Consider the following 12,744-nt stretch of genomic DNA (forward strand, 5'->3'; position numbering starts at 1 on the left):
AGGGCGACAGCTTACCTGTAACTTCTTGGAATTGAGATTCACCTCATGGGCAGCCGTGGGCAGGATGCTGAGTCCATCTGCTACATTAAGGAAAAAGAAATTATCAGGTAAGTAATTTCTCCATTTCCTAGCATGTAGCCAGATGGACTCAGGACCAGTGGCAAAAGCTACTCCCAAATGGGGTGGGAGGCTGCCTCCGGTCCGGTTAGCACCGCCTTCACAAAGGCTGCGTCCTTTCGGGCCCGGACATCCAGGCGATAGAACCTGGAGGTGTGCAATGAGGACCACATCACTGCTCAACAGTGTTGACAGGAGACAGTAGCTTAGTTTCCGCCCAGGATACTGCCTAGGCCCTAGTGGAACAAGCTTTAACCTGAAGGGGTAAAGGCTTCCTTGCCTCTACATAACCTCCTGATCCAGTGAGCTATGGTAGCTCGCAAAAGCTGCTTCGCCTTGTTTCCTTCCACCGTGCAGAACAAACAAGTGGTCTGTCTTGTGCACCGGTTCTGAACATTCCAGATACCGTACTGAAAGCCTAATGATGTTTAATTGGCATAGGAGGTGGTAGTCTTCCGTATCCTTGCATCTATCTAGGGACGGTAAGGAAATGGACTGGTTCAGGTGAAACTCCAAGAATACCTATGGTAAGTTCCTCATGAGAGGCTTCCGATTTTCACGCATGGTAGGCTGCGGGGTAGTTATGTGTTTTTTTACTGCAGGTCGTTAGCGCGCACCTGCGCGTCCATGTGTGCATCCATTCTCGCCTGTGCGTCCAATTTGGGTGTTGTTCTTTCTGTATGCACATCTTGTGCGTCCAGCTTAGGTGTTGGTACTGGGTGTCCAGTTAGACGGATGCACGTTTTTTGTGCATGGCTTAATCGGAGAAGCCTGGGAGCAGGACCTAGCCAAACGGCTGATCAACCTGCCATGCCTGCACTATCTCCTCACCTGACAGAACTCTGGGGAGACGTGAACGCTGAGGAAACAAACCCTTCTCCTGCTATCTTCCTTTTTACTTTTTTTTTTTTTTTTTTTAGTAAAAAACATTTACCTGAACTCAGCCCTCCCTAGCTGAGAGCAGTAACGGGTCCCATCTACAGGAGAGAGGGCTAAAGTCTTCACCGCCGAGCCTCTCTCAGCTTGCAACTGCTAATTTGAATTTAGGTCCTTGCCAGTCAAGGCTACCAGACTGAAGGCACTCTACTGAAGGAGGGACCGCAAGATATCACTTCAGAAGGCAAGCAGTGCTACACAGACATGTCTTTCCGATATCTCCTTTCTGGATCTCTGGATCTAACGGAGGCGTATCTGCATATTCCCATCCGGCAGAAACATCAGAGGTTTCTCTGATTTGCTATCATGGATCGACATTACCAGTTTCAGGCCTTGCTTTTTGGACTAGTCACAGTGCCCAGGAACTTCTTCAAGGTCGTGGTGGTGGTAGCAGCAGCCCTTCACAAGGAAGACATTCTAGTTCACTCCTATCTGGATGACTGGTTGATTCAAGCCAAGACAGTGGAAGAGAGTCTTTGTGCTTCCCACAGGGTGGTTTCCTTGCTACAGGAGCTAGGCTGGGTAATGAATCTGGCTAAGAGCAAATTTGCAGCCATCTCAGACCTTGGAGTATCTCGGGGCTTGATTCAATATAAGGCAGGGCAGAGTATTTCTGCTAGAGTCTCAGATCCACACATTGATGCTGCAAGTTCGATCCCTGCGGAACTCTGTTCATCTAACCGTGTAGTCTTATCTACGGGTCCTGGGGTTGATGGCTGCCACATTAGAAGCGGTCACCTAGACAAGGGCACATATGTGTCCTCTTCAGCACATATTGCTCTCTGATGGAGTCCACAGTCACAGAACTATGCGGTGAGGCTTCTCCTTCAGTCAGAGGTGAGATCCCAGTTGGACTGGTGGTTACACGCAGATGACAACGCCAAATTGGTTAGCACTCACGATAGATGTGAGCCTCCGGGGCTAGGGGCCTCACTGTCAGGAGCTGGTGGTGCGGCAGTGGAACATCAACAGACTGGAGGCAAGAGCGATTCAGATGGCGTGCCTGTAGTTCGCAGAGCGTCTAGAGGCTCAGGAGGTCCAGATAATGTCCAACAATGCGACGATGGTGGCTTGCATCAATCATCAGGGTGGAACTAAGAGTCAATAGGTGTCCGAGGAGAGAGATGCGCTCATGGTGTGGGCAGAGCAGCATCTCCTAAAAATATCCGCCTCTCACATTGCTGGAAATGACAATATCAGAGCTGATTTCCTCAGCAGGAGAAACTTGGACCCAGGAGAATGGGAGCTGGCGGATGAGGCCTTTCAGCTCCTGGTGAACCACTGGGGTCTACCAGATATAGACCTGTTATAAAATACTGGTCTTCCACACACATGTACACGTTATAAAATACTGGTTCAGCACGTACACATGCGCAGAATTTTCATGTCAATGAGCGCATGTGTAGGTGGCCTGCTCCGTGGAGGGGAGGGGGAAGGATTTTAGAAAAATATGCACGGCGATGCAATCGGGCCTCCCCCAGTTCCCTCCCAGTCCGCATCAATTAAGGACTGGACTGGGAGTGAACTTTCCTATCCCTAATCCTAGCCTTCCCTTCTCCTCCCTGACCCTTAAACTAGCCCTAACCTTCCCCATTTGTTTTGTTTTTATACTTACTGCTCCTCAGGAGAAGTAAACTCTGCTCATCGGCTGGCTGCTGGCATGCTTCACCAAAACAGCGGTTAGTGGCGCTGTCCCGGCTCGCCCTGCACAGAGCACACCCCCCGCCCTCCTCTTTTTCAGGGCCCGGCACTCCTGCACATAACAGGGGTTATGTGCATGGCCAGGCCCATTCTAAAATGTGCACAGCGCACGCAAGGCTCGGCCACGCGTGGACCCCCCATTTTTACACATGTGGCCCTTTTAAAATTGGGCCTAAAGATTCCACGCTTCTTCAGTCGTAGGCGAAACCCAAAAGCAATGGGCATCAACGCACTTGTTCAGGAATGACCACACGGCACTCTTTTCTATGCGTTTCTGCCCTGGCCTCTAATAGACAGGCTGGTCCAGAAGACTGCAAGTCTATCCAATATTGTCCTTTTAGTGGCTCCGGATTGGCCTCGAAGGCTGCTGTTTGCCAATCTCAAAGACTTCTGATAGGCTGTCCCGGCAGGCTACTGTCTTGGACAGATCTATTTTGTCAGGGGCCCATTTCACACAAGGATCTGGGTCTATTTTGTCTTACAGTTTGGCCATTGAAAGGGTTCTGTTGTTGAAGTGGGGTTTTTCACCAACGGTAATTTCCACTCTTCTTCAGGCCTGAAGATTTTCTACTTCTCTAGCCTATGTTAGAGTTTAGAGGATGTTTGAGGTCGGGTGTTCAGAGTGAGGTAATCAGCTGCTTAAGGTGGATATTCCTTTTTTTTTTTTTAATTTAATTTTTACAGGACCGCTTGCTTAAGGGTTTGGCCCTTAACACCTTGCAGCCTTGGCTTGTTATAGGGGGAGAGTCAATGGAGGACCTTTGTCTTCCCATCCCGTTTCTTGCAGAGAATTAAGCATCATCGCCCACCGTTGCGGCTTCTGGTGCCTCTGTGAGACCTTAACTTGGTCCTCGGATTTTTGGCAGTTCTCACTTTTCAACCACTGCATACTCTTTCCTTGTGGATGCTTATTTTGAAGACAATTTTTCTGGTAGCAATCTGTTCAGCACATCAAGTCTCTGAGCTGCAGGCTCTTTCCTGCTGTGAGCCATTTCTCCATATGACTCCGGAGTGGTTCAACTTCAGACTGTGCCCTCCTTTTTGCTAGAGTGGTTTTGGATTTTCATTTGAATCAGTCCATTTCTTTGCCTGCCTTGGACAGGGACAGAGATGAAGCTGAGTACCGTCTTTTCCATTACTTGGATGTCAAGCGTCGCTTACTGTGGTACTTGGAGATGACTAAGGCTGTTCCAAAGTATGATTGCCTGTTTGTACTCCATGGTGGAGGTAAGCAGGGAGCACCGGCGATGCAGGCAATGATAGCTCGCTGAGTTAAGGAAGTCATTATGGCAGCCTATGTGGCTGTTGAGGTTGCCTTACCAAAACAGATTAGACCGCATTCCACGAGGACTCAGGCGATATCATGGGTGGAACTTCATTTGTTGTGCCTGCTGAAATTTGCCGAGCAGCGACATGGTCATCTTTGCACTCATTTAAGTATTACCACTTGGATGTTAGGGTGAACACCGCATTTGTGGGTGCGGTATTGACTGGACCCCTGGCCGCCTCCTGCCCTTTTCAAGATTACCTTTGGTACATTCCGTTCAAAACTTTTAATTATCTTGATTGCTAAGTCATATGTGTATGTATGTTACCTTGATTGCCAAGTCTTATGTGTATGTATGTTCTTATTTTCTCATGTAACGACAAACAAATCTAAACTAAAGTCGACCTAGTAATTACTCCCCTCATAGCCTTTAGTTACACTGACTACCAAGTTATATATAATCCTTGTTTCTACCTTGTTGTTCGCTAAGTTATATTTAAAGCCTGTTGCTGAATTGCTGTTCGCTGTAAACCGATTAGATGTTCCAAACTATTAACGGTATATAAAAACACTAAATAAATAAATCCCACTAGTGGGAACTGACTTGCCCGAACGCCAAGGAAGGAGAAATTACTACTTTCCTGATAATTTCCTTTCCTCTAGTAAGGGCAAGTCAATCCCCGACCCCCCCTCGGCTGCTAATGTTTTAATTTGTGATTACATCACCACATGAAGGTATAAAAGATTCCAATGTTTGAATTTGCATTACATGAAGGAATCAACCATTGTTAATATACAAAAAAGTTCTAAATATTTAATCAATATGGAAACATTTTTATATAAACTTCAATTAATTTAATTTGAATAATATATAAACAAATAATATTGTGTAAAACATCAGTTCAATAGTGCATTAATACAAAAACTATCAAAAAGAGAAATAGCAACAGCAACATACAAAACCAAAAATTAACAAAAAACAAATATATCTAATATCACATGAGATATATTACAATGTTCTCATTACATACACTACATACCTCACTCACATCACTGAGAACTCTCAACTCATTTATTTCTAAGCATACACACAACCTTTGAACAAAAAATAATATAGTATATCCCACGTTCAATATAAAACCTATCTTATTCTGTAAACTTGTCACATCCCAATTTGGGGATAGTCTTTCTTCGGGCGAGCAATGCAGACTATGATTCCTGCTCTTCATTGAAAACTGGTAAGTGGCTTCTCTAGCCCTTAGTTTGCTAGATATGTTCCTTCTTTTGGCTGAGCTCAGTGTTTGCATTGGTTGAGAAACATGAATGTTTGGCTGTTAAAAATAATGCTCAATTATAATCAGTTTTGTCCATAGTTTGACTTTTCCAGAGAATACTAGCGGACTGATGTTGGGGCGGGACTATATAGCCGTGACATCGGTTTTTGCTCAGTCTCCATTTGCTGGTAGATGTGCATAACCCAATCATGGGGATTGACCTGCCCTTACTAAAGGAAAGGAAATTATCAGGTAAGTAGTAATTTCTCCATTTATAATATAAATGGTCTATAAATAGATTATTGAAAAGCAGTGATGGCTATTGAGAAACAAATTGTGTTATTAATCAAGTGGAAGGGCAAAGAACATATGTCAGCTAGCATTACATAAAGTAATTATGTTCAACCACCCAGAGTTAGAGATATAGAACTGTAAGATATTTTACTAAATTTCATGGTATTTGGTATTTTTTTTAGATTTTTGTAATTAAAACAAGGTTATTACTTCCATTTATCCAAGGCGGCAAGAAGGCAGAACTGTTATCTAAGATTATAACTTCCCTTGGATAACAGTGCTGCCTTGTTTTAACTGCCAAAACCTAACCTTGTTTTAACTGCAAAAATAAAAAAAAAATTTAAAAAAAAAGGACAATCAACCAGGACCTATGATTAAGCATGACCTGTTTAATATGCGCATACACAAATGTATTATGTACGCACAGGTGTTATGATGGTCCTTAGCAGCATTGTTCAGGCTTTGTCATGATTATAAGATTTTTGTGATTACAAGATTTTATTTGCTAGTGAATGCTTTTCTTTAAATTGTTTACAATATTTGCATTCTACTAATTTACTCTTTTCATTTTGAGATTTAGCCTCTCATCATAGCAGAGATGTTGCATCCCTTTTATCATTTTTTCTCACTCTCCTCTGCAAGTTTTCTAGTACCTCTATATCCTTCTTGAGATGGGACGACCAGAAGTGCACTACAATACTCAAGATGCAGTCAAACCATGGCTCGAAACAAAGGCAATATGATATTTTCTATTTTATTCCCCCTTCCTTTTAGAATCATCCCTAACATTCTGTTTGTTTTTTGCCCACTGCTGCGCATCAAACAGAGAATTTCAACATATTGTTTATGAGGATTCCAAAGTCCTTTTCCTGGGTAGCGACTCCTAATACTTTGGTATCTTTTTCTTTTTTTGGCCCATCAGATTCTTCCTGCTCCTTTGGTTTTCCAGCTCAATTGGAACATTTGCAACTACCCAGGATTTTTCATATATGGAAATTGGTACTTCCCTGCTAATTTTCATTCCTGTAATACCACAGATCAGTCCAGACAAGTGGGTTTTATTCATCCCTACCAGCAGATGGAGGTAGAGAACGAAACTTTGGGTACTGCCACATATATTCGAGAGTGCCACCTGCAGTCTCTCAGTATTACTTGATACCCAAGCCAAGATAAGTAAACTATTTAAAAGGGCAACTCCCAAAATGGATACCCCTGACCAACTAGAAACCAATGCAACAAAACCGTAATTGAGAAAAATGTCAGCCAAAAATGGCAACTCTGTATTGCGAACAAAAAACCACAGTAGTTTTTCGGCATAGATTCTCAGGGTGGGCCTCTGGACTGATCTGTGATATTACAGGAACGAAAATTAGCAGGTAAGTACCAATTTTCCTTTCCTGAACATACCCAGATCAGTCCAGACAAGTGGGATGTACCAAAGCCCTCCTACACCGGGTGGGTACCCGAAAGACCAGCTCGCAGAACACTCTCTCCAAAGGGGACAGCCTCCGGATTCCGCACCTCCAAACGATAATGTTTGGTGTACGTGAGTAATGAAGACCGCATCGCGGCTCTATATATCTCCTGTGGGGACACTAACTGACACTCAGCCCAAGACGTCGCCTGAGCCCGAGTCGAATGTGCCCTAAGAGCCCCCAGAACTGGTCTTCCCTTGGAGACATAAGCTGCCGCGATCGTCTCTTTTATCCACCGCGATAAAGAGGAGTTTGATGCCTTCTCTCCCTTCTTTGCACCCCCGAAGAGGACGAACAAATGATCAGAGTGCCGGAACTCATTAGTGACCTTCAAGTAGCGCAATATCACCCGTCTTACATCTAAAAGATGGAGATCCCGACCTATCGAGGGATCCAGAGACCAATCCGGAAATCCCGGCAACTCAGTTTGGTTCAAATGAAAACTGGACACCACTTTGGGAAGGAATGAAGGCACCGTTCGTAAAGACACCTTGTCCAATGAAATCTGCAGAAACTGATCCCGACAAGAAAACGCCTGCAACTCTGATATCCTCCTAGCTGAACAGATAGCGACCAAAAAGACAGTCTTCAGAACAAGGCTTTTTGTGGACGTGCGACTCAAAGGCTCGAAGGGCTCCTCGCAAAGGACCTTCAACATGAGATTGAGATTCCACTCCGGACAAATATTCTGCAGAGGGGGACAGAGATGCTTAACTCCACGCAAAAAACGCACCACATCCGGATGGGCAGCCAACAGTTTTCCCTGTACTCTCCCCCTCTGAGACAACCTAAGGCTGAGACCTGGACTCGAAGCGAACTATGGGCCAACCCCTTGGTTAAGCCCTCCTGCAAAAAAGACAAAATATGAGAGACGGAAACCCTAAGAGGGTCCAACCCCTGTTGTCCACACCAGGTCTCAAAAACCTTCCATACTCTGGAATAAGTCAATGAGATAGAAGGACGACGCGCTTGCAGAAGCATAGCTATTACCGGTTCGGAGTAACCTCTCACACGCAACCGCTTCCTCTCAAAAGCCAGGCCGCGAGACAAAAGCGATCCTCCCGATCCGAAAATATGGGACCCTGACGTAACAGATTTGGCAACTGGGACAGTCGAACCGGTCCGTCCACTGCTAACCGAAGCAGGTCTGTGAACCAAGGATGACGAGGCCATTCCGAAGCCACCACTACGACAGACCCCTGATAACTTTCTATCCGTCTGAGTACCCTTGCTATAAGAGGCCATGAAGGAAAAACATACAGGAGAATTCCGATCGGCCACAGGCATTCCAGGGCATCGATCCCTATTGCCCTGGATTCCCTTCGACAGTTGAAGAACCTCTGCATCTTGGCATTAAGACTTGTTGCCATCAGATTTAACTGAGGTGTTCCCCATCGATCACAGAGAAGATTCCAGGCTTCCGGTGATAGTTCCCACTCCCCCAGACCCAACTGCTGCCGGCTGAGGTAATCTGCTTGGACGTTGTCGACTCCTGCTAAGTGGGAGGTGGCGATCCCCTCGATATGGATCTCCGCCCACTCGAACAACAGTCGAGCCTCCTGCACCGCTGCTGGACTCTTGGTTCCCCTCTGGCAGTTGATGTAAGCCACCGTAGTCGAGTTGTCCGAAAAAACTCGTATCATCCGACTGCGAACCCAGGGTAGAAACTCCACCAGAGCCCTGCACATCTCTCGTCTCCAGTTGATTGATGGACCACGCCTGTTCCATCGTCGACCAGTCTCTGTGCTGACTTGCCCAGGCACACTGCTCCCCATTTGCGAAGACTGGCATCCGTGGTGACAACCATCCAATCCAGGACTTCAAGAGGCATTCCCTTCTCCAGATTTCTCCGCATCATCCACCAGGCCAGACTGGACCTGGCCGAATCCAGAGGCGGGGCAAAAAGTATTGCTGTGATCGAGGATTCCAGCGCGACAGCAATGCCCTCTGAAGGGGCCTAAAATGAGTTAATGCCCATGGCACCAGTTCCAACGTGGACGCCATCGAGCCCAGGACCTGCAAATAATCCCAGACCTTCGGCTGCGATAGACGAAGAAGACGAGCTATCTGCCCCTGGATCTTGTTCAACCTGTTGTCTGTAAGGAACACCCCGCCCCGCAAGATGTCAAAACGGGCTCTCAAATACTCGAGGATACGAAATGGCAGCAGATGACTCTTCTGCACGTTGATGATCCAGCCCAGAGATTCCGGAGAGACCTCACGCGGTCCACGGACTGCACACATTCTTCCAGTGACTTCCCCCGAATCAGCCAGTCGTCCAGGTACGGGTGCACCAACAGTCCCTCCTGTCGCAGGGCCGTAGCCATCACCACCATCACCTTTGTGAAGGTACATGGAGCAGTGGCCAGACCAAAGGGAAGCGCTTGAAACTGATAATGTTCCCCCAACACCATGAACCTGAGGAACTTCTGATGTTCTTGCCGGATGGGGATATGAAGATAATCTTCGGTGACATCCAGAGACGCCAAAAACTCTCCGCTCCTTACCGCCGCAATTATGGTACATAACGTCTCCATCCAAAAACTTGGCACCTTCAAAGCCTGGTTGACCTTTTTGAGATCCAGGATAGGCCAGAAAGTGCCCTCCTTTTTTGGCACTATGAAATAGATGGAATATTTGCCTTGCCCCCATTCGGCCATGGGCACTGGCAGCACAGCCTCTAGATTTAACAATTACTGGTGTTTCCTGGACCGCTGCCCGCTTGTTTTGGGAAAGACAGCGTGACTCCAGAAAGGCTGGCCTGAGAGGACGAGCAAATTCTAAGGCGTAACCTTCTCTCTTTACGCTTAATACCCACTGGTCGGATGTTATTTTGGTCCACTCCCCGTAAAAATCGGGCTAGCCTGCCCCCGATTACCAGAGCCGAAGAGTGGACCTGCCAGATCTCATTGGGTGGACTTACTGCCACCTGCCCTTTGGTGGCGCCGCCTCTAGATGACCTGCCAGTCCCTCAAAAGGACTGCTGTCTATGCGAAGCCTGTCTTGGAGCCGAGGTCCTTGAGGATCTTGTCGGATGAAAACACCTTGAGTCTCGAAAACGAGGCCGCGAGGAGAAAGACTTCCTGATCGACTTCTGATCCTCCGGCAGTCTATTTCCTTTTGTCTCCACAAGCGACTTCATCAGGTGATCCAGATCCTCACCAAACAAAAGCTTTCCCTGAAAAGGCAATTACAAAGTTGTGATTTCGACGAAAGATCAGCCGACCAATTTCGCAACCACAAGTGACGCCGGGCCGCCACTAACGAGACCATACTGCGAGTCGTGGCCCGCACCAGGTCATATAAAGCATCAGCACCATACGCAACCCCCGCCTCCAGTCGAGCTGCCTGGGCCGGGGACAGAATCCCAGAGGCAGTCTGTTCCTGTGGCTTCTGGATCCAACACAAACAGGCCCGTTGCATGAGGCTGGCACAGACCGCCGCTCACAGGCCTAACCCCAGAACCTCAAAGGCCCACTTAAGGTGCACCTCCAGCTTCCGATCCTGAAAATCCTTCAGAGCGGAAGCTCCAGCCCACCGGGTTGGTCGTCTTCTTGGTGACCGCTGAAACCGCTGCATCCACCTTCGGAACCTTAAGAACATCCAAATGCTCTTGCATTAGCGGATAAAGCTTGGTCATGGCCCTGCCGACTCGCAATCCCGAGTCGGGGGAATCCCACTCCCGGTCAATCAACTTCTGAATTTTCTTAGGAATTGGAAAGGCACTGGGGGGTTTCCTGATGCCATCTAGCACCAGATTAACCCCTTCTGCATCCGAATCCTCTAGCGTCAGTTTGACCCCCAACTCCTCTAACACCTGGGGGATAAGCGAGCACAGTTCCTCCCTTCTAAAAAGACGGATCACTCGCGGATCACCTTCAGCCTCCGGAGGCTCCACTCCAGGCTCCGTTTTCGCATCTAGTGGATCCAGAGGTTGATCCCTTATCTGGTCCTCATCAGGGTCGGCCACCAAATAGATGTCTACTTCCTCTTGAGACTCGTCCGACTCCTCACATGCCGGCCGTCCCTTGCGGGGGACGATGCGCGGTCCCGCGGACCCTTTGGCTGAAGCTTTCTTTCGTTGCACGAGTCCGTCGGACTAATCTGCAAACCGCACGTTCCCTCCTGCTTAGCCAGAAAGCTTTGTGCATGAGGAGCACAAATTAAGGTGAAACCCCCCACTATGGGTCCCGTAGGGCGCTTAGGGCTGCTAGGACCTCCTCCATTCCGATCCTCCAGGCTCTGCCGGGACTTCGAAACTGGAAGTGGTGGCAGGGACCCCTCGAACCCTCGGGGCGGTACCCGCCCCCCCCGCTTTGGCTCCGCTTCCTCAGCCATAGCCACACCTTCCTGCGAGCCTAGCGCCGTCTTGTCCCGCTCTGGGGTTTTAACATTTTAACTGATGCCCCTTCCCCCCCTTCCGCACACGCTGCGCAGAGGAGGAGCTCATTAAGAGGAGCCACCCGACTCCCACAAGCTCGGTAAACCTCCCCGAGGTGTTTCTTTGCCATTCCCCAATCCCTTCTGCTGTTCCTTTTTTAAACACAATTACCAGCAATGCTGCAGCAACGCGGCCGGGATCGCGAGGGGGAGGGGACACCACGTGGCCGCAGGTGGCACAAGACATGGCAGAGGGCGCTTATCTCAAAGAAAATGATTCCTGCCGGCGCCCTCAGGAAGCCTCAGCAAAAACGGCTGAAAATCGCGCACTGGAAACGGCAGGGCAAAGAGCCCCAAAATGGAGGTACTGGTTCCCAACAGGGCCCTGACCCCGCCGACAGCGATCCCACTCCTGCTGATGACAAGCAGGCCCGCCCCCGACTGCCGAGTCGACTGCCTGACCAGCAGCTCAGCTGACGCTTGAGCTGCCTCTGCTGCAGCTCAGCTGACGCTTGAGCTGCCTCTGCTGCAACACAGCTACTTAACTTTTATTTATTTATTTTTAAATACTCAGAGCCTTAAAGAGCCCTGTTACAATAAAAAGGAGCTAATAAAAAATTAGGGTACTTCCTTTTGGTAGCTGGTGGAGGGGCTTTGGGAGACTCTGAGGGAACCAGACCACTGGTTAATCGGGTCCTGGGGTTGCAGGCTGAACTGGCCAGGGGTATCCAACACCTTGTTCGCACAACTCCACCCGAGGGATGGCCCTTGCACAGGAACCTGACACCTCGGGGAGCAAATTTTCTTCCTCAACAAACCCAGTCAATCAGGACTGCAGGAATAGCACCTCTACCATCTGCTGGAGGTAGAGAAATACTGAGGGACTGCAGGTGGCACTCTCGAATATGTGGCAGTGCCCAAAGTTTTGTTCTCTACCTCCATCTGCTGGTAGGGATGAATAAAACCCACTTGTCTGGACTGATCTGGATATGTTCAGGAACCTACTTTTTATGTTAATATTATCCATGACTGAAACATTTGCATTTCCTCAGACCTTCTGATTTGTGCTAAAGCTATTGAGCTGAACTCATGCAGACAAGAGTTGACAGCTATTTAACTAAAATTCAGAAAAAAAAAATGTGGGTCCTCAAATACAGTTGCTATTTGAAGAGAGATATTCTATGGCCATTTTCAAAAAAAAAATGTGGGTCCTCAAATACAGTTGCTATTTGAAGAGAGATATTCTATGGCCATTTTCAAAAAAAAAAAATGTAGAGAAATGAGGTGTAAGCAATAGTGT

General features: G+C 47.7%; 1 protein-coding gene across 3 annotated transcripts in view; it reads right to left on the reverse strand.

The window, feature by feature from the left end:
• The window catches only part of RPAP3 (RNA polymerase II associated protein 3), a 196,896-nt gene that overhangs the window by 70,986 nt on the left and 113,166 nt on the right, over positions 1 to 12,744 (reverse strand). The gene's annotated exons all lie outside the window — the stretch shown is intronic.

This window comes from Rhinatrema bivittatum, chromosome 9 (assembly GCF_901001135.1).
Source record: "Rhinatrema bivittatum chromosome 9, aRhiBiv1.1, whole genome shotgun sequence".
In the NCBI taxonomy this organism is placed as follows: Eukaryota; Metazoa; Chordata; class Amphibia; order Gymnophiona; family Rhinatrematidae; genus Rhinatrema; species Rhinatrema bivittatum.